At 39.7% G+C, this 22,464-nt stretch overlaps 1 pseudogene; it reads left to right on the top strand.

Annotated features, from left to right (window-relative positions):
- The first annotated feature begins 8,222 nt into the window (after positions 1-8,222).
- Positions 8,223-22,464, top strand: part of LOC139043861 (centromere-associated protein E-like) — a 79,563-nt pseudogene continuing 65,321 nt past the window's right edge.

The raw sequence follows: 22,464 nt of genomic DNA, 5'->3' as shown, positions 1-22,464 counted from the left end.
AACATTATACCAGGACATATCAGATTTTTAGGAATTTCATATGGCTTCTAGAACACATATTAATAACATGTGTCATACGAATATAATCCAAGAGTGTTTATCATCTGTTATTTGACAATGCTTCTGCTGTAATTTTTTTTTTTAAAGATTTTATTATTTCCTTTTTCTCCCCAAAGCCCCCCGGTACATAGTTGTATATTCTTCGTTGTGGGTTCTTCTAGTTGTGGCATGTGGGACACTGCCTCAGCGTGGTCTGATGAGCAGTGCCATGTCCGCGCCCAGGATTCGAACCAACGAAACACTGGGCTGCCTGCAGCAGAGTGCGCGAACTTAACCACTCGGCCATGGGGCCAGCCCCTCTTCTGCTGTAATTTAACATACCAAATAAGCCTATTAGTTTAATATCTCTCTTTTACAAAGTGAAAGACAAATCTTTTGAGATTTTTCCAGGGGCCATCTGAGAAATTTCAAAGTTATGTTGCATTCAAAAAGATTCCACTTAGAGTCTGATATGGGGAAGTTGTCAAAACATCTAAAAGTTTGAACCATTGACTTGGGATCACAAACCATTATGAAATAACACTTCATTATCCATTTAACCAAAGTGACAATAGAAAAATTTAAAGTCTAATACAGAAGGTTACATAGTTGTAAACAAAACTTAGCTTTTTTAATATTGAGAAGATTGGGTTTTCTTAAGTAATCAAAAACCTAATAAAGACAATGTGAAGCACAGTAAATCATTTTGGTAAGACACAAAATCTTTGCTTTCAAGCTTTCCAGTTAGATTTAACCAAAAGGTAAAACAAACAAACAAAAAAAACCCAAAAAACAAAAACTTTCACAACCTCTTATCAAGGGCAGACCATAGTCTAAGAAAACTTTGTTCTCTTAACAGAGTGAAACCAAATTCTAGTTTTGCACCAGTGCACTTTTGATATTAAAATTCATTGTTAAAAAACTTAAATAAATCCATGCTGAACACATAAAATTTCTTTCCCAAGATTCCTTTTTCTACAAACCTATAGCTTTTGATATCCATTCAGATTTTATCCTATGCTGTTTCCTCTTTCTCGTTCTGGAACAATCAGTCATTTTGCTTTCCTTACCTACTTTTCATATGCATTGTTTTCTTCCACTCTTGTTATTTCTAAATAGTTTTAATTAAATGTATTTATTAGAATTCTTGGCCCTTAGAATCCTTTATTCCTAGTGATAACTTAGAAGTAAGCAATTGTGGACTATTACACAAGCATTCTGTGAGTCGGCAAATTTGTAAACACATTTCATAATTTCTGGAAGTTTATCTTCCTCACAATGAATTTTTCAATGTGGCACAAAACATTGTGACACATTCCTTGCTAATAGACCACAATATCTTTAGTTACTTTGTAAAAGGAAGCCAAAAGTGGATAAACCTATGTTCAGTAATTAATGTTTCAGTATTTTATTTCATTTGGAAATGATCTAGACGTTCAATTAATACCCATTATTTAACATATTTCAGTATAACTTTAAGGTTTCAAGTTACCAAAAAAGATTTTGGAAACTATTTTTAAATAGATATACTATAAAGAATAATTATTGTTGAAAAGTTCACTTATAAACTTTTATCTTATTACATTTATTTAATTCATTTGCTTCCTAAAAATTATGCTTAGATTAGTCATTAAAACTTCACAAGATATTACACAGCTAATCATCATCTTAAGTTATCTTTCTTGCTGACAAATTCTGTAACAGAGAGCACATGAGCTTATTTGACTTTTGCTAAACCTAGGTAGAATAAAAGTTTTATATTTAATGCTGATAACTCTCAAGACATGCCTGTTTTAATTAAACCAAAAAACTTAAACTAGCTTTTATTTACTGAAGATTATTCTAGATCACATGAAATTGAAAAACATTTGGGTTAGTTTCTATATTTTTGAGAGTACACTTGATTTATATAAACTCTTGTTTGCCTTTAAGCCAACTAAATAGAGCTCTTTACAAATTAATTTTGGCAATACCGATGCGGGGTTGGTGAGCCGAGGAGTCGAAAGAAAGATTTCTTGGATTCTCAAGGTCTGGCAGTAGTGTTCTTTTATTTAGAGAATAGTGTGGAATAGCATGGGGACAGGATCCATGGGCAGTCAGAGCTGCTGTGTGGGGACAGGACCCATGGGCAAGAGGAGCTGCTGCTGCCACTTCTGCTACAAACATGGGTGGAGAGTAAGGCTAAATTTAAGGCATAGGTATGTGAGCCATCTCTTTACAAGACAAAGGAAAGAACATGTAAAAAAGTTAAAATGTTATCAGTGCAGGTGGGGTCTGGCCATTGGGTGGTCCCACAACTTTTAGATAAGAATCAAATCGGATTCAGTAAAGGCCAGAAGCCACCACCTTAAATCAGTTACATGAGGTTGTCAAACAGTAACCAACTTAAGTCCTTGCCTTCCCCATTAAGAGTTCCCAGAGATAAGGCCATCCTGCCTTCTTCCTGACACAGAGAGGAGGCATCTTTACAGATGGAGGTTTCCCTTACAAATGTAAATGTTTCCCAACAAAGGGCAAGCAAACTCCTCTCCTGCTCCTAGGAGCCTCCTTCTCATCTTCAGTTTTAAAATTAACCAGCCTAAAACCCTCATTAATACCATCTGGAGGTAGAAAAAAATACAGATTTATAACATACATACATAGACAAGCATAAACACGCAAACAGATCAAACAAAGATCTCCTAGCTTTTATCTTAAAATTTTAGCTGAGAGACAGGTATGGTAATGCAAGACTCACTAGTTTATAAAAAAATCAGTTTCATCCAAGTTGTGTTTCTGGCAGAGGGAGTAAATTAACTGCTCAGATGGCTAAAGCTTTTTACTATTATTTGTGGAAGAGATTTTCAATAAGCCTAGTTTTCAAAATTGCCTTTTCTTTTTCTTTCTTCTGATATGAATGACCTTGGTTCCTAGAGAAGACCAGGTAGAATATTTACATTTCAAAAGGCACAGAGAAAGAATACAAGTTCCACTTAGAAGGACTTTTGTTTCTGAAGCCCAGATCCTTTAGAATATCTGCAAGCCTTCTGAGATGAATATCGGAGGTTTTGGATTGGTAAAAAAGAGAGATGGGCTTTGAATTGTTTCTAGATCCACATTTCTGTTCTTGTAAAGACTCAATTTGTAAGACAAGTATGGTTGTTTTTAATTTCTCAGAGAATGGGATTGCAACCAGATTAATATCAAGGAGGGACCCCATCTACCAAGCACATTATCCTCAGTTTGCTTCTTTATATCAGGGAGAAGATCATCAACTAAGATGGAAAACAAAAGATCCCTATGTTCTAGAGTTAGAGCTGTGTGTCTTTGGAATATTTTAGTAAATTCTTCCACAAAGATTTCAGAATGTTCTTCTTTCCCTCTGGGTATATAGTTTCATTCTAGCTTAGGGGAGAAGGCCTAAAAAAATTGTTTTCTATCAGGCTCTAAATATCAGCTTCTTATTGGGCCAACTTTTGACCATAGAGATACTTAAAAAAATCCTTTTGAATATCTTGTCAGATTTCAGCCAGGGCAAATAGTAAATATTCCTGGCAGTACTGAACAACTCCATGGACACAAGAGGTGTCCTCAAAGAGGAAAAAAAGATACTACCTTCTCAGGATCCAGAGCCACTCTCCAAGATAATCAAAGCAAGAAAGAAATAATTCCCCTGAGAGCTGGCAACAGTGGGTAGAATCCCAGCTGCAAGTGGAGTGCAACCCACATTTCTGTCCAGCCATGTCCAGCTGCAGATGGGGTGCAACCCACATTTCTGTCCAGCCATATCTAGCTGCAGATGGGGTGCAACCCATATTTCTATCCAGCCATATCTAGCTGCAGATGGAGTGCAACCTACATTTCTGTCTTGCCTTATTGTAGGGGTCCACAACCCGGTGATTGCCAGGCCAATTTCTCTGGCCACTAAAGGAGACAAACAATAAGGCAATAGTTATCCCTAGGAGGGAAAGGATCAACAACCAATGGGTACCTGAAAGCAGATTCATACTTTCAGTCAAGATCTAATTCTTACAAATGTTTTGTCCTGCCAATCTGAGTTTGGAATAGAAGGAATAATGTGAAATTTTACCTTCCTCTCTCAACCAGGCACCACAGATAGAGATCTGGAGGGTGACTTTGGTAAGAATTCTCACCCTTTGGCAGCTTCTACCAGTTTTCCTGGATCCTGTCTGCAGGCTCTGGAGCGAGTGGGGTGTCCCAGCAGGCCTCATCCTGGTACCAGACACAGTAGAGGAGGAAAAATAATTTTCCCTCTTCGTGTTTTGTGTTTGGCTGAGACCCCTTTTTCACCAGGGCATCTTCTAAATGGATAATCTTAGCTAGGTTAAAAGTTCTCCACCATGGCCACTATAATTCAAGACTGTCTTTGGCAAGGTTAACTTACTTGCCCATCCTTGAAAGAAAATTTTATCCACTCAAGGCCTCACACTGGACCCAGTCCAGCTTAAGTCACGTCCAGTCCAGACCCAGACCCAGCCCAGGTTTTTTTTTTTTTAGATTTTATTTTCCCTTTTTCTTCCCAAAGCCCCCCGGTACATACTTGTATACCTTCAGCTGCAGGTCCCTCCAGCTGTGGCATGTGGGACGCCACCTCAGCATGGCCCTACCAGCAGTGCCACCGCCGTGCCCAGGATCAGAACCGAGAAACCCTGGGCTGCCAAAGCGGAGGCGTGAACCCAACCACTGGACAACAGGGCCAGCCACCCCCTCCCCCGCCCCTGTACCGCCCAGCTTGTAAGTCGGACCCAATCTGACTCCCGTCAGTTTCCAGACCCAGTCTGGAAAAAGAAATGTTCAAATAAAGTTTGAAAACTCATAATGCAAGAGCTGCAGAGCTAGGATCCCAGAAGGACTTAACAACCACCTCCAGAGGCAGCGAGAAAGCAGTGAGCTCAAGGGGCTCCACACACACCCACCTGGTTGCTCATTTCTCGGGGGCAGGCACCTTCAGGGTCTCCCTCAGTTCCCTCATTTAACACCAGGACTGTCAACAGGTACAGAACTGTTAAAAGACAAACTTAGGGATACTTAAAAATTTTAAGAGTTTATTTGAGCAAAAATCAATTTGAATTGGGCAGCATCCAATGTAGCAGATAGAAAGGAGCCCCGAGGGGCTGTACAAGATGAAAAACCTTTATAGGCTGAAGGGAGTGGGGACAAGGAAGTTATACTAGGCAAGCAAATTAGTTATTGAAAAGTCACTTTCCTTTAGAGGATGGAAGGGGCCTATCAGGCAGATTACCTAACTAGTGCTGGTGGGGTGATTCCTGGTTGACTGGTGTAAAGTTCCTTCTCTGGGAAAGCTGAACCTGTAATTAAGTTAAGTCTTGGTTTGATGACGTGGGGCTTAGTATAAGTGACTCCATTTTGGGCCTGTTGTCTTGTTTTGAACAGATTAAAGAACTTCAGTTATGGAACTTCTGGAGAGGGAGGCTTGAAGTTTGGATGCAAGCTATTGCTCTAAGTGGTAATTAAAATTTTTGTTGATTAACTTTTTTCTTGCCTGAAAGATTAATACATGCATATGATAAAAAATTTAAGTAGTACAAGAAGAAGCACAGTGAAAAGTAAATATTCCCACATCTGATCCCTGAGTGCCAGTTTGTCTCGCCAAAGGCAACTGTGCCATTTCCTAGAGTGTTACCCTCAAATTAATCTGTAGATATGGACCTATATGTATCTTTTTCTGTATTGCATATCTTTTTATATAAATAGGTACCTGCTATACAGGCTGTAGTATACTTTGCTTAAAATATGATCTTTACATAAATATCTTCATTCAATTCAAGAAGGTAAAGTGAATTTCTGAGGCATGTTAATTGCACATACTTGCATGTTGGTGTTCTCATTATTTTTTCCCCCAAACTGTATTCATTTCTGCTAAAGCTGCAGAGGGCACCGTGGTCCTTCCAGAGGGAGGCATGGCCTCACATAGTGTTTGGCAGTTCTTGATTATGGTGCAAATTTTAGGGGTCAGAGAGCTCCTGGTATTACAAATATACATGAATTTGAAATACTTACCTGTGCTCACTTACTTTATGAATTTCATATAAAATTAATTGCAATGTATATTTATATCATTCCATCCCCTTCAACAGGAGTAATTTTTGTTTAATAGATAAACAGTGTTTAATTTCAAAAGCACAAGTCTTTAATCTTGCAACAATTATCTGCAATGATTACAGACATAGTGTCCCTTTCCTTTTAGTCATGGTTACACAGGAGTTCAGTGGCAGATGGAAACTGTACTGGCTTGGGTCAGTCCAACTCCACCATTTATAAGCTATGCCACACTAGAAAATCATTTATCTTGTAATTCACCATTGTCCCATCCACAAAATGAGAAAATTGTATGAGAATATTTCTAAGGTTCCTTTCAGCTTCAATAAGTCTATGACATCTTCATAAAAAAAGAAACTTGCTAAAATTGAGTATGGATGAGTGTCAAATAGAATACAGATGTATGAGAGGAAGGGAAAAGCAACCTAGGTTACAGAGAAAATCTAAGGTAGTCAGAGTGTTGCAGAGGCTGATGGCAGTCCACCAAAATCCACTCTCCTCTTTCCAACCAGAAAGCGAGACTACATTCCCAGCTTGTGTTTGACAAATAAAAATGGCAAGCAATAGGATATATTGGAGTATATGAGCAAGCCATTTGGTATAAACCTAATTCGGCCTGACCTTGTTTTTTCCAAAAGGGCCTGACTGTGGCTATTGAGCACGCATTGCATATCTGCTTAGACATTTCCTGTGGCAAGAACAAAGGCCCTCGAGATAAAGGTGCAACTTCCCCCCACATTGGCATTTCCTTAGGGATAAGCATCTTTCCTTAGGCTAGGAACTGATTGCTGCACTCACCTTTGACCACCCAGCTCACCTGTGACCACTCAGCTGGAGACAACAGACTGCCACCCTGCTGCGTTCACTGAGACAGAAGACCTACCTGCTGTTTCCATCAATCGCTGTGCGGACAGAGCAGTCTCGCGACTACGGTAAAAGGGACATTTCAATCCTATGTGAAACATCCTCTCTGGGGGTATATAACCACTCTGTGCACCCCACTTCTTTGGTGCCCTTTCTTCCTTTGGGAAGAAAGGCCCTGGGTTATAATCCTCAGATTTAAGCTCAGAATAAACTCACCCAAATTTTCATTTATAGATTGATTATGGATTATTTTCCTTGACAATGTCAACCACTTAACATATTTATTGGCATTTAATGTGTTTTCAGTCATTTGCTACTGTCAACAATGCTGCAACTGATAGCCTGATATACATGTCCTTGCACAGTCATTCAAATATATGTATACATTCTTAAAAGCAGAATTGCTCGCATAAAGGGTACATGCGCCTTCCAATTTTTGATATTGCCGAATTACCTTCCAAAATAGTTTTATTAAATCAATAGTGTTTTCTACTCCTAAACAACGAACAATTATTAGCAACTGCAGGTCATGTTTTTGGTGAGAGAAAGGAGATAATTCTTGATGCTTCTTAAATCAACTAAGAAAAGGACTGAAAGGAAATGAAATTGCCTAAAGAAAATGTTAATACTTTACTGGGATACATATTTAAAACAAAGGAAAACCAAGCACTATTTCTGGGAAAGAATTCAGAATCACATTTCCACTTTCGCTAATAAAAGTTTGAGCTCATTACTAAGTGAGTTTTTCCACTCTTCAATAATTCTTTTCCTAAGTCAACCTTTTAGGAACTTACAGCCAATGGGAACAGGAGTTCAAACAAAAAGAAAGAGGAAAAACCTAAAACTCACAGTTTCTAAGGAGCACAAGATTCTTTTGTTTCTGGGCTGGGTAGTAACTTTCAACTCTTGTCGTTTTAAGGGTTTTAGATTAAAACAGGAAAAAGTATGACTGCTTAAAGGTGGTAATTCTCTTTTGATTGTGGAAAAAATTTCTCTGCCGTGTTTTCCCACCGATTGCGAAGTCTTCAAGGATGGGCGACGGACGGCGTTCGTACCGGCTGCCCGCCCTCCAGAGGCTTCCAGCAGACGGCCGTCGTCTCCGCTGCCGCCAGGACAGCCGCCCTCCGCGCCCCGTGGCCGCCTCTGCTCCAGACGCTGGAAACGCGCCTCCCCCGCGGCGAGCGTCCGGGGACGCAGGGGACGACGCGTGACGCCACGGGGCCGCCGCCCAATCAGACGCGGCGTCGCGGAAATTTTGACCTTTAAGGCTGCGCCGGCGTCGAGCCGGCCGGCGCTCGGCGGGATGGAGGAGGAGGCGGCGGTGGCCGTGTGCGTGCGCCTGCGGCCGCTCAACATCAGGTAGGCCGTCGGCAGCTCGGCCGCTCGCCCTTGGTGCGCGGTCCCGGCCCGGGCGAGAGACGGGCCGGCCGGGGCTTCTCTCGACGCTGCGCAGCCGGCTCCCTGCGCGCTGGCCGCTGGCCCGGCCGCCCGGTGTCCCGGGGCGCGAGGCCCAGGCTGCTCGCTGCGCCCAGGCTTCGCTCCGGCGGCGGCTGGCTCAGCGTTCAGGACGCTGCGAGCCTGATATTCGCCCATTTGGAATTCTTTCCTTTTGGTACAGTGTAGACACTACCGTCGTTGCCCCGTGGATCTTACATTCTAGAGGAGGAGACACAGAGGTCATGAACCCTATAGAGAGAGCAGGAAGGGCAAGAAATGATGTCTGTTTGCTTCTCTAGTCTCTGCCCCTCCCTCAGAATACTAACACATTTTTGCATTTGAGAAATATGTGTTAAATGTTACTGTGTTAAATAAAGGGGAATATCAAGACGAGGACTTCCCTCTTGTCTAGGAGCTCATTATCTAATGCGTTAGAAGACAGCTCCGGAACAAAACCATCACGACACTGTGACAGGTGCTGTGACGGGCAGGTGGGGAGTGTGCCGGAGGGGTCATTAGCCCCACAGCGAGATGACGGCGTGGGAGACGGGCAGGGCTGGTGTCAGGAAAGTCCTGACACTTTTCAGGGAGAAAGAATAGTTACGTTACTTGATGGAAACGGAAGTCGGGGTATTCCAGGCACAGAGGGATTAAATCTCTTCTCTTGGGGGAACCTTCAGATAGTTGATTTGTCTTGAGTTAGGGTGTATATAGGAAGTCAGAGGAAGCAAAGGTTGAAGAGAGAAATAAACATGATCGAAGTCTCACGTGCCGTGTGTTGAGGATTTCGGATGGTTTTGAAAGATGTTAAGCAAGAAGGATAATCGGAGTTGCGTTTGAATGTATCTTTTCAGCATACAGTGCTGGGTGGGGGAAGGGCGTGAAGACCTTCCCAGGGACGCTCAGGTGAGAGGGCAGGAGGTCAGGGAAGCCCCATTGAAGAGTGGTGACCCCTTAAAGGTGGACTTTCCACATTTCTCCCAATTATAGTATAGGTCATTACCATCCTTTAAAATATTCTTCAGAAGACGAAATCTTTTAAATTATCTTTCATATAACAGACTTCAAAACTAGTTATAAAATGCACTGTTTTTATTCTTTTAGAGAAGAAGCTCTTGGAGAAGATACGCAAGTTTACTGGAAAACTGACAATAATGCTATTTATCAAGTTGATGGAAGTAAATCCTTCAATTTTGGTAAGCTTATAATAGCATCAAAAGTAAACATATTATCCTTTTCCTTTTAAGAGTACAAAAGGCTTATCCAGAATACTGGATTTGACATTAAAGATAAGACTAAGCCGTCTGTAAACTGCTTCAGTGGAAGATTTGAAAAATTGCTCATCCATCCTTTATGATAAGTAAGATAATGAATTGATGTTTAAAACACAGTTATAGTCATAATGCCTTATGACTGAAACTAACATTTTTCCTCTTATTCATTAGTGTATTTGTGGCCTAAGACTCCGTAAGCCCAAAATATGTTGCTTAATGTCAAGTCATCTTTAAGATCTTTCAGTTAGGTATATTCTTTCCACAATTATTTTCAAGAAAACTCTTTAAAGAATAAATAGTGAAGATATTCCTTCTTGGCTAGAATACAGCGGGTACCTACTGCCCCTTTTGTGGAGCTTGTCATATGGTGGGAAGAAAGACTTTAGACTACTAATTACACTTATGATGACATGGCTTTGTGGGAGTTTCTAGCAGGGGATCTAACTAGCTTAGGTACCCGGCACCTGTAGGATGAGCGAGAGCTAGCTAGGGCAAAAGGACTTGGAGGCCCTCAAGGTTGGCCAGGCTGATTTGTGTATTGATTTAGCACATTCTGTATAGTGCTGACCATGTGCCGGACACTGTTCTAAGCACCTCATATATATTAACTCATTTAATCCTCCTAACAAGCCCATGTGATAGGTACCTTCCCATTTTAATGAGGAACTGAAACGCAAATCACACAGCCAGCAAATGGAGGAGTCAGATCTGTGTTCCAGCCACACTGCCATGCTGCCACGTAGGCACCACAAAGCACAGTAAGGTCCCCTCAACAACCTTAGGAGTGAGAGTGATTAGGTTGTTGACTTAGTGTTATGCTAGAAAGCCAATATCTAAGCCTTTAGAGTAAAGATGTATAGAATAGAAAATGATTCCTGGTAAAGGACTATTTGATAGTATCAACATAAATTTTTAAAAGGTAGAACAGTATGTTCCAGAGATGATAAAACCAAGAACAAGGGATACACAGGCATTCTGACTCAAGTGCTGCAGGTTCTCAGTAGCTGTGTATGCTCACAAGGGGTTTGGACTCACCTACCTGTCTGAAGCAGCTGGTATTAAGATTTGAATCATCCTGCCATCTCTCCTTGCCCTGAACTCCTGACCCCTGGCAGCATTCAGATGGCACTTTGGTTTCCCATAGGGTTCTACCTGCAAGTGCAGATGTTGGTCATGGTGCAAGCCGTGTGAGCACTGAATTTCTCAAGACAGTTGATACATTTCCCTCCTGACTGACAAATCCATTTCTTGGGGGCTTTCTAATGTGAGCCCATCACTGAGAGAGTGGTCCATTTTTGATGCACCAACAAAGGAGAGACCACATCCTGGACTGGTGGATTCATCATGGCAAGTGCTACCTAACCCCAGCCCTCAGCAGCCAGCCAACCAGCTGTTCTCTGTAACACTTCAGCTTGGCTCGGTGCTTTTCTTCCAATTGTCTGTGTTTCTTGGTTTAGTTTGAGCCAGGCCTTCTTGCTAGATATGTTATAAACACTAAAATTTCTCAAAGAATAGTAATAGTTTGCATTTCCTAAGTATTAACCATATGTTCACAGTAATTCTCTAAGGAAGATAATATATATTCACTTTACAGGTTAGGGAAGTGAGGCACAGAGACATCATCCACGTTGCCCGAGGTCACATAGCTTGTAAGTGACAGAACCAGGATTTGCAGGCAGTCTGATTCCAGATCCCCAGGTTCAGCCACTATGCCTCACTGCCTCTTGAAAGCACATAAGATAGCTGACTTGTGTTTTTTTGTGTGAGAACCAGCACATTTTACTTTATAGAGAAGTGTATTTTCAGAGGACCAATAAGTTGAAGAAAATATTGTGAGTTAAATATTTTATCATACCATATCCTGACAATTTTATTTCTTTGGGCAGCTACTAATTCAAAGTGAAAACACAGTTGATTTGTTTAGTTTAACTTGTGTGGTTTTTTTTTTAGATCGTGTCTTTGACAGTGATGAATCTACTAAAAATGTGTATGAGGAAATCGCAGTACCAATCATAGATTCTGCCATACAAGGCTACAATGGTTTGTATCCACTGCAGAAACGTTTTATTTAGTCTTGGGTGTGTGTTCAACAGTATTGATAGTTTTACATACTCTCGATGCTTTTTCAATCTTTGTGTGTGTGTGTTTTTGTGTCCCCAGGTACTGTTTTTGCCTATGGGCAGACTGCTTCAGGAAAAACATATACCATGATGGGTTCAAAAGATTATTTGGGAGTAATACCCAGGGCAATTCATGACATTTTCCAAAAAATTAAGAAGGTAAATAGCCAAATTTCCGGTACATACGGGTAAAAGCAGTCACCTCTTGTCATGGTGGAAGGAAGCAGGTTTACAGTTCTCTTTCGATTATCCACGGGGAAGGAAGAAAGGCATAGCGTACATTTGCTTTCCCCACAGCCTTGCTTTAGAGCTTAGAGTCCTTTCATTCTTTCCCTTGAATCCTGAAGCAGTGCTGCTCCTGTCACAAAGCAGGCATTGAGGAACAAGAAATCTTAACCCTGCCTTTGAGGAGCTGTCCGTGATCGTTCAGGAGCAGGAGAGGGTAGATGTGGTGAGAAGACCAGGATAGGCAACCTAATCAGTTAAGGCGGGTTTTCAATTTGTTTTTTCCTTACTGTTTTAATGATTTTTAATGTTCTTATTTGAACATCTGTTTGTAGGGTTTTATTTTAAGCTTAGAGAGTTGGACTGGGCACCCTCTTCTTCGAATTTTATGATGCCATACTTTTCATTATTTCTGAAACAATGCTTTTATATTTCTTTTTTTTTTTTAAAGATTTTATTTTTTCCTTTTTCTCCCCAAAGCCCCCCGGTACATAGTTGTGTATTCTTCGTTGTGGGTTCTTCTAGTTGTGGCATGTGGGATGCTGCCTCAGCGTGGTCTGATGAGCAGTGCCATGTCCGCGCCCAGGATTCGAACTAACGAAACACTGGGCCGCCTGCAGCGGAGCACGCGAACTTAACCACTCAGCCACGGGGCCAGCCCCAATGCTTTTATATTTTTGTGTTTACTTTTGTCAATATAGAACCATAGGATTTTTTTTGTTTGTTTTACAAAGATAACTTCTCAAAGAATATTTTAATGTTTATTATGAGCACATCAACATTCAGTATTAGGTTTTCATAACTGGGTGATCTCTGATGTTTTTACATATGTTTTCCCCTAGTTTCCTGATAGGGAATTTCTCTTACGTGTGTCCTACATGGAGATATACAATGAAACCATTACAGACTTACTCTGTGACACTCAAAAAATGAAGCCTTTGATAATTCGGGAAGACTTCAATGTGAGTAACAGTGGCTCAAACAATACAGTTACTTATTGGGATTATAGTTCATGAACATTAACCTTTACTTTCCATTATTTTTTAAAATGTCTCCTGTTTCTGTGATTTGTTTTTTGTTTTCTTTCTTAAATGTTTATGAGATCATCTTTTAAGTGATGTGTATCATTTTGAAATGTTGACAGTTGTAATATTTTTGTGTAAGGGCCTCAAAAGAACAAGATGGAAGTATCAGGTTAGAATTTGGTGTGCTTTGGTATAGGATATAAATTGTAAATATCATAGATTTACTTCTTATTTTTATACAGAGTAATATTCTCCATTTTCTACTTTTAACTTCTACAAATTAATTCTGTAATAGTTTGCACCTTCTCTTGAGATGCACACTTTTAAGTGACTTCTATTTCTCTACTCTTCCCATCATTAACCTTGTTTCAGAGGAATGTATATGTGGCTGATCTCACAGAAGAAGTTGTTTATACACCAGAAATGGCTTTGAAGTGGATCACAAAGGGAGAAAGTAAGACTTTATGCTGTATTTCCTCAAAACACTTGTAGAATAGTAAAAACTATTCACTTGAATGTATTTAGGCTTCAAATCACACTTTTCACTTTTAAGCTACAGTAAAAGTTAATGTTTTTCTTTGGATTTTAATATATGCCGCTGAAATATGACTCATTTTTACAGAGAACAGACACTATGGAATCACAAAGATGAATCAAAGGAGCAGTCGTTCTCATACCATTTTTAGGATGGTGGGTAATTCTCTCTCTACTTGGTCTTTCCAATTAAGAAGACACTAATTTTTCTACAAGTTGCCTTTTCTGTCTAGATTTTGGAAAGTAGAGAGAAAGGTGAACCCTCTAATTGTGAAGGATCTGTCAAGGTGTCCCATTTGGTGAGTATTGGTAAACCCTGCTAATGTACTCTATGGGCCAAAGCAAAATTTAATTCAGCTGCTGGATGTTTGGTTTCATAAGAACTGTTAACTAAATAGGGAAAAACATCTATAAATTGGTAGTTTATTCTTATCGGTAGCATGAGATAACTAGTTAAAATATAGGAAAAATTCGGGGGTCTTTCTTCCTGTTATGTTATGGCTGCCATCTCCTAAAATTTAGATGTAATGGTTGTAGGAGTTGAGGCCTTTCCTAACCAGTAACGAAAGAGGATTTGGGTTTTTTTTTCCAATCTACATTTAAAACTTAAAGTAATCTTGGAATTTGGTGATTTTTTTTTAACTTAGTCTCAGCCAGTAGAATTGAGACTTGTGAGATCAACAGAAACCTAGATGGGATGGTTAAAAAATAAATCACATATTCAAGTTCGTTCTTAAGTACAATAAAAAAATACGTTTTATATTATGAGCACAATGTTTTATGGTTTTTATTTTTTTTAATGAAAAAAAATTACATTTATTTAACCGATGGAAATGTTGCCACTGTTGACGATGTATTCAAAGTATGCATTCTGTAGATGGCACTCTCTTTGGTTTACAGCACAGGCCTTCCCATGCATCCTCCAAGTTGTGTTGGATCATATGCTGATTCACCCAGAGTTTCTTTTTGTTTTCAAATGGAGTGTTTCTTCCAATAAACTTTATTTTTCCCCCAAGGTAGTTTCTTTCTTTCTTTTTCTTTTTTCTTACTGTTCTGTTGGACATGCGTGTCAGTGAAAGCAAATTAAAATGAATTGAGGGGGTTTGCGGCATTCTACAGATCTGAAGAATTTATTGCAACAGGAGAAACCATTGTGGTCTTTCTTATCATTTAATTTTAACAGTCCGTAGATACTGGGACTTTTTGTTCCCCCTTAATTGCAATTTTTCTCCCAAATGGTGGGTTGAATTTATTTATTTATTTATTTATTTTTTATTGAGTTAATGATAGGTTACAATCTTGTGAAATTTCAGTTGTACATTACTGTTTGTCATTCGTGTTGTAGGTGCACCACTTCACCCTTTGTGCCCACCCCCCACCCCACCTTTCCCCTGGTGGCCACTAATCTGGTCTCTTTGTCTACATTTTTAAATTCCTCATGTGAGTGGAGTGAATCAGAGATTATCCTTCTCTAACTGGCTTATTTCACTTAACATAATTCCCTCAAGGTCCATCCATGTTGTTGCAAATGGGATGATTTTGTTCTGTTTTGCATCTGAGTAGTATTCCATTGTATATATATATACCACATCTTCTTTATCCATTCATCTGTTGATGGGCACTTAGGTTGCTTCCATATCTTGGCTATTGTAAATAATGCTGCAGTGAACATTGGGGTGCATAGGACTTTTGGAATTGCTGACTTCAAGCTCTTTGGATAGATATCCAGTAGTGGAATGGCTGGATCGTATGGTAGTTCTATTTTTAATTTTTTGAGGAATCTCCATACTGTTTTCCATAGTGGCTGCACTAGTTTGCATTCCCACCAGCAGTGTATGAGGGTTCCATTCTCTCCACAACCTCTCCAACATTTGTTAATATTAGATTTAGATATTTTTGTCATTCTAATGGGTGTAAGGTGATATCTTAGTGTAGTTTTGATTTGCATTTCCCTGATGATCAGTGATGATGAGCATCTTTTCATGTGCCTATTGGCCATCCGTATATCTTCTTTGGAGAAATGTCTGTTCATGTCTCCAGCCCATTTTTTGATCGGGTTGTTTGATTTTTTGTTGTTGAGTTGTGAGAGTTCTTTATATATTATGGATATTAAGCCTTTGTCAGGTATATGACTTGCAAATATTTTTTCCCAGTTAGTGGGTTGTTTTTTTGTTTCAATCCTGTTTTCATTTGCCTTGAAGAAGCTCTTTAGTCTAATGAAGTCCCATTTGTTTATTCTTTCTATTGTTTCCCTTCTCTGAGTAGACATGGTGTCCGAAAAGATCCTTTTAATACTGATGTCAAAGAGCGTACTGCCTACGTTTTCTTCCAGAAGCCTTCTGGTTTCAGGTGTCACCTTTAGGTCTTTGATCCATTTTGAGTTTATTTTGGTGAATGGTGAAAAAGAATGGTCAATTTTCATTCTTTTACATATGGCTTTCCAGTTTTCCCAGCACCATTTGTTGAAAAGACTTTCTTTTCTCCATTGTATGCACTCTGCTCCTTTGTCGAAGATAAGCTGTCCATAGGTGTATGGTTTTATTTCTGGGCTTTCAATTCTGTTCCATTGATCTGTGCACCTGTTTTTGTACCAGTACCATGCTGTTTTGATTACTGTAGCTTTGTGGTAAGTTTTGAAGTCAGGGATTGTAATGCCTCCCGTTTTGTTCTTTTTTCTCAGGATTGCTTGAGCAATTTGGGGTCTTTTGTTGCCCCATATAAATTTTAGGATTCTTTGTTCTAATTCTGTAAAGAATGTCATTGGGATTCTGATTGGGATGGTGTTGAATCTGTAGATTGCTTTAGGTAGAACGGACATTCTAACGATGTTTATTCTTCCAATCCATGTACATGGAATGTCTTTCCATCTCCTTATGTCGTCATCCAATTCTCTCAAAAAGGCCTTGTAATTTTCATTATATAGGTCCTTCACTTCCTTAGTTAAATTTACCCTAAGGTATTTTATTCTTTTTGTTGCTTTTGTGAATGGTATTGTGTTCTTGAGTTCTTTTTCTGTTAGTTCGTTGTTAGAATATGGAAATGCTACTGATTTATGCAAATTGGTTTTATACCCTGCAACTTTGCTGTAGTTGTTGATTACTTCTAAGAGTTTTCCAATGGATTCTTTGGGGTTTTCTATATATAAGATCATGTCATCTGCAAACAGCGAGAGTTTCACTTCTTCCCTCCCTATTTGGATTCCTTTTATTCCTTTGTCTTGCCTGATTGCTCTGGCCAGGACTTCCAGTACTGTGTTAAATAAGTGTGTACAGTACTGTGTTAAATAAGTGATGATACATGTCTTGTCCTGTTTTCATGGGGATGGTGCTCAGTTTTTGCCCATTGAGTATGATGTTGGCTGTGGGTTTGTCATATATGGCCTTTATTATGTTGAGATAGTTCCCTTCTATGCCCATTTTGTTCAGAGTTTTTATCATAAATGGCTGTTGGATCTTGTCAAATGCCTTCTCTGCATCTATTGAGATGATCATGTGGTTTTTATTCCTCAGTTTGTTGATGTGGTGTATCACGTTGATTGATTTGCGGATGTTGAACCATCCCTGTGTCCCTGGTATGAATCCCACCTGATCATGATGTATGATCCTTTTGATGAATTGCTGAATTCGGGTTGCCAAAATTTTGTTTAGAATTTTTGCATCTATGTTCATCAGTGATATTGGCCTGCAGTTCTCTTTTTTCGTGGTGTCCTTGTCAGGCTTTGGTATCAGCGTGATATTGGCCTCATAGAATGTGTTAGGAAGTGTTCCATCCTCCCTAATTTTTTGGAATAGCTTGAAAAGGATAGGTATTAAATCCTCTCTGAAAGTTTGGTAGAATTCCCCAGGAAAGCCATCTGGTCCTGGGGTTTTATTCTTTGGGATGTTTTTGATTGCTGTTTCAATCTCTTGCTTTGTGATTGGTCTGTTCAAATTGTCTGCTTCTTCTTGAGTGAGCTTTGGGAGATTGTAGGAGTCTAAGAATTTATCCATTTCCTCTAGGTTATCCATTCTGTTAGCATAGAGTTTTTCATAGTATTCTCTTATAATCCGTTGTATTTCTGCAGAGTCTGTTGTTATTTCTCCTCTTTCATTTCTGCTTTTGTTTATTTGAGCTTTCTCCCGTTTTTTATTTGTAAGTCTGGCTAGGGGTTTGTCAATTTTATTTATCTTCTCAAAGAACCAACTCTTTGTTTCGTTGATCCTTTCTACTGCCTTTTTTGTTTCAATAGTATTTATTTCTGCTCTGATTTTTATTATTTCTCTCCTTCTGCTGACTTTGGGCTTTGTTTGTTCTTCTTTCTCTAGTTCAGTTAGGTGTAGTTTAAGATTGCTTATTTGGGATTTTTCTTGTTTGTTAAGATGTGCCTGTATTGCAGTGAATTTTCCTCTTAACACAGCTTTTGCTGTATCCCATATGAGTTTGTATGGCATGTTATCATTTTCATTTGTTTCTAGGTATTTTTTCTTCTTTAATTTCTTCAACGATCCATTGCTTGTTCAGTAGTGTATTGTTTAGGCTCCACATCTTTGTGCCTTTCTCAGCTTTTTTCTTCTAATTAATTTCTAGCCTTATAGCATTATGATCGGAGAAGATGCTTGTTATTATTTCAATTTTTTTTAAATTTGTAGAGGCTTGCCTTGTTTGGCAACATATGGTCTATCCTTGAGAATATTCCATTTGCACTTGAGAAGAATGTGTATTCTGCTGTTTTAGGATGAAGTGATCTATATATGTCTATTAAGCCCAATTGTTTTTTCATTTAGCTCCACTATTTCCTTGTTGATTTTCTGTCTGGATGATCTGTCCATTGATGTGAGTGGGGTGTTGAGGTCCCCTACTATTATTGTGTTGTTTTTAACATCTTCCTTTAGGTCTGTTAATAGTTGCTTTATGAATCTTGGTGCTCCTGTGTTGGGTGCATAGATATTTATAAGTGTTATTTCTTCTTCATGAAGTGTCCCTTTGATCATTATATATTGTCCCTCTGTGTCTCTCTTTACCTGTCTTATTTTGAAATCTGCTTTGTCTGATATAGGAATTGCAACACCTGGTTTTTTTTTGCTTGCTATTAGCTTGAAGTATTGTCCTCCACCCTTTCACTCTGAACCTGTGTTTGTCCTTGAGGCTGAGGTGTGTTTCCTGGAGGCAACAAATTGTTGGATCTTGTTCTTTAATTCATTTTGCCACTCTGTGTCTTTTTATTGGAGAGTTCAGTCCATTTACATTGAGAGTGATTATTGATTCATGTGGACTTAATGCTGTCAATCTGTTGCTCGTTATCTGGTTTTCCTGTGTTTGTCTTCCTGTGTGCTTTAGCCTACCCATTTAATACTGCACTTTCTTATGCTGGGTTTCTTAGCTTTTTCCTTATTTATGTTTTGTGGCTTTGTTGTGTTTTTTAGTTTAGTGTCTACCCTGAAGTTTGTATTTTGAATCTCGTGTATAATATAGTCTATTCTCTGGTGGTCTCTTACTTACTTGGCCTAGACTAATTTAGTCCCTTTGCTCTTCCCCTCCTAAATTATTATTTTCATTTCTTTTTTTTTTAAGATTTTATTTTTTTCCTTTTTCTCCCCAAAGCCCCCCAGTACATAGTTGTATATTCTTCGTTGTGGGTCCTTCTAGTTGTGGCATGTGGGACGCTGCCTCAGCGTGATTTGATGAGCAGTGCCATGTCTGCGCCCAGAATTTGAACCAACAAAACACTGGGCCGCCTGCAGCAGAGCGCGCGAACTTAACCACTTGGCCATAGGGCCAGCCCCGTTATTTTCATTTCTTATTCCAACTCGTGTTATGAGTTTGTAGTTAGAGTGATAAGATCCACTTTGCTTTGGTAGTTTCCTTACCTTTGTCCTAATGCTATAGGTGAATATTTGCTATCCTATTCTGGTTCTATTTATCTGTCTCCCTACTCTGTGGATTGTGTCCCCTTTCTCCCTTTTTTCTTTTTTCAGGTATGAGAGCCTTCTTGAGGATTTCTTGTAGTGGAGGACTTTTGGTTACAAATTCCCTTAACTTTTGTTTGTCTGGAAAAGATTTAATTTCTCCCTCACATCTGAAGGATATTCTTGCTGGATAGAGTATTCTTGGCTAAAGATTTTTATCTTTTAAAGTTTTGAATATGTCACTCCATTCTCTCCTAGCTTGTAAAGTTTCTGCAGAGAAATCTGCTGAAAGTCTGATAGGAGTTCCTTTGTAGGTTATTTACTTCTGTCTTGCTGCCCTGAGTATTCTTTCTTTGTCTTTCATTTTTGCCATTTGTACTACTATATGCCTTGCAGTAGGTCTTTTCACATTGACAAATCTAGGAGATCTGAAAGCTTCCTCTACACACATTTCTCCCTCAATCCCTAGATTTGGGTAGTTCTCTTCTATAATTTCATTAAGAACACTTTCTGCTCCATTTTCCTTTTCCACGTTCTTGGGAATTCCTATTATCCATAAATTCTTTCTTCTCATTGAATCCGCTATCTCTCAGAGATTTTCCTCATTTTTTTTAACTCTTAGTTCTCTTTCTTCCTCTGTCTGGAGCCATTCGGCCTGTATATCTTCAATTATGCTAATTTGCTCCTCTCTGGTGTCTACACAGGCATTCAGGGAGTCCGTATTCTGTTTTATCTGGTCCATTGTGTTTTTCATCTCTAGTTATTCTGTTTGATTCTTCTTTATAATTTCAATCTCTTTTGTGAAGTAACTCCAGAACTCGTTGGCTTGTTTCTCTATCTTTCTCTCTATCTCATTGGGTTTTTTGATTATAGCTGCTCTGAACTCATTTTCACTTAGTTTACCTATTTCTAAGTTCTCAGGACTTAATTCTGTGTTTTTATTGTTTTCCTTCTGGTCTGGAGCTTTTATAAATTGCTGGATGGTAGAGGAGCGGTTTTTTCACATGGTGGTAGAATTGAGTTGCAGTTACAGCCTGTTGCCACTATATGGGGGTTGAGAGCCACGTGTTTTGAGCTCTCCGCCTTCGGACAAGATGGCAGCACCCAGCATTGTTTGCCAGGGGGAGGGGCTGTTTTTCTGGCTTGCCGATCTGGATTTGGATCAGTTCTGTTTTCTGGTCTCCTGAGGCCCTGGGTTTATGGGGTCCCCACACACGGAAGCTTTCCCCCATCAGCGGGTTTCCACTATACCGGCGGCAGGAGTCCTGGGCAATCCCCCGGTCACGTGGCCCCTCCCCGACTCCTTCCCTCACCTGCGGCAGTGATCCCAGACTCTAGGGGAGGGAGCGAAGTTCTCTCCTACCCTGTTCCAGCTCCTCTGAGGCCAGCAGCAGGGTCTCTGTCCTCCGTCTTTTTGATACTCTAGGTCTCTGATCTCCTGGCATTAGGTTTATTAGCTGAAATTCAGTTTTTTTTCAGTCCTTTGTTGTAGTTTGGAGGGGAGCGAGTCCCAGGTCACCTCACCCCGCCATTTTGCTCCACCCACCCCGTCCATGAGCACAATGTTTTAGACTGTAAATCGCTTGAAGGGAAGAGTAATGTCTAATTCATCTTTATAGCCCCAACACATCGTATGTAGTTTATATTCAATACCTGTTTGTTGAATGAGTGAACATAAGCATTATGCAAACACTCCTTACCACATAAGTAAACCTCCCATTTCCTTCTTGCTGCGCTGTATCAATTCTCTCTGTTTTTGTGCTTCCTTCCTATTCCTTACCATTATTACTTTATTCTCTGTCTTCAGGACCTAAATTCTTTAGCTTGATGTGGGATACGATTTAAGATTATTCTGTTTGGGAGCTGGCCCCGTGGCCAAGAGGTTGAGTTCTCATGCTGCTTTGGAGGCCTGGGGTTTCGCCACTTTGGATCCTGGGTGCGGACCCAGCACCGCTCATCAGGCCACGCTGAGGTGGTGTCCCACATAGCACAGCCAGAAGGACCTACTACAACTAGAATATACAACTGTGTGCTGGGGGGCTTTGGGGAAAAGAAGAAGTGGGGGGGAAGATTGGTAACAGATGTTAGCTCAGATGCCAATCTTTAAAAAATAAAGATTATTTTATTTGAAAACTTCAGGGAAAAAACGAGTAAATCTATAATATGTTTATTCACTTTGAGATTTTGAAAAATCACTCAAGTATCTAATTCTAGTTCACCCCAGTTATTTTACTACACAGTATAATGTCTATTATAATAGCCTATTCTTTCTTCAGTTTAACAATAAAAAACCCCACAAAACCTAACTTCTGTTTTGTTTTCCAAACCTGGCCTGTGATATTTCACTGCAATTTTTAACTTTTCTCTTAATAATGTAGCTTTAATACTCTTGACATATTCAGTGATCCATTTGGTGACTTTTCTTGTGTTCTTTGATGTTCTATTATCTGGCGACCTTAGATATCATCAAGTCCAGCCCTCCAGCCTCCCGCTCACTCTAAGTATCTTCTTGGAAAGAAGTCTTCCCCAGAGTCATTTTCTGGCTCTTTGGAGGGAGTCTCTGAGTGTCTCCTGGCCTTTCTGGGAGAATAATATCCAGGTTCTCTTAGCTCTGCTCCGTCTCTGTTCCCTTCTGTGGCTTCTTTTCCCTACCTTTCTAACAAAAACTCAGGCGTGTTCTGTGGCCTTTCTTACTTCCCCGTTGCCCTCTGACATTTGGTTCACATTTGTCTTTTGATGACAGCCATATATTTATTTTGTCTAGAGCTCTGAGTTCTAATTCATATCTTCCTAAAGATTGTTATAATGGTGTGTCTCACTGATATCTCAAATTTTAGTGTGTCTAAAACCAAGTTATTTCTTCCTACCATGGTGAATATTCCTTTTTTCCAGTATTATCAGTGTTATCCTGGTCACCTAGGCTGGAAACCCAAGTCAGTTTCACCTCATCTTTTTCTGCCTTCTCTTTTGTCCCGTCATCCCCGTTTTTTATTGATGCTAC

The sequence above is a fragment of the Equus asinus genome, unplaced genomic scaffold (genome assembly GCF_041296235.1).
Source record: "Equus asinus isolate D_3611 breed Donkey unplaced genomic scaffold, EquAss-T2T_v2 contig_4, whole genome shotgun sequence".
NCBI lineage: Eukaryota > Metazoa > Chordata > Mammalia > Perissodactyla > Equidae > Equus > Equus asinus.
This window is presented reverse-complemented; position numbering and strand designations above follow the sequence as displayed.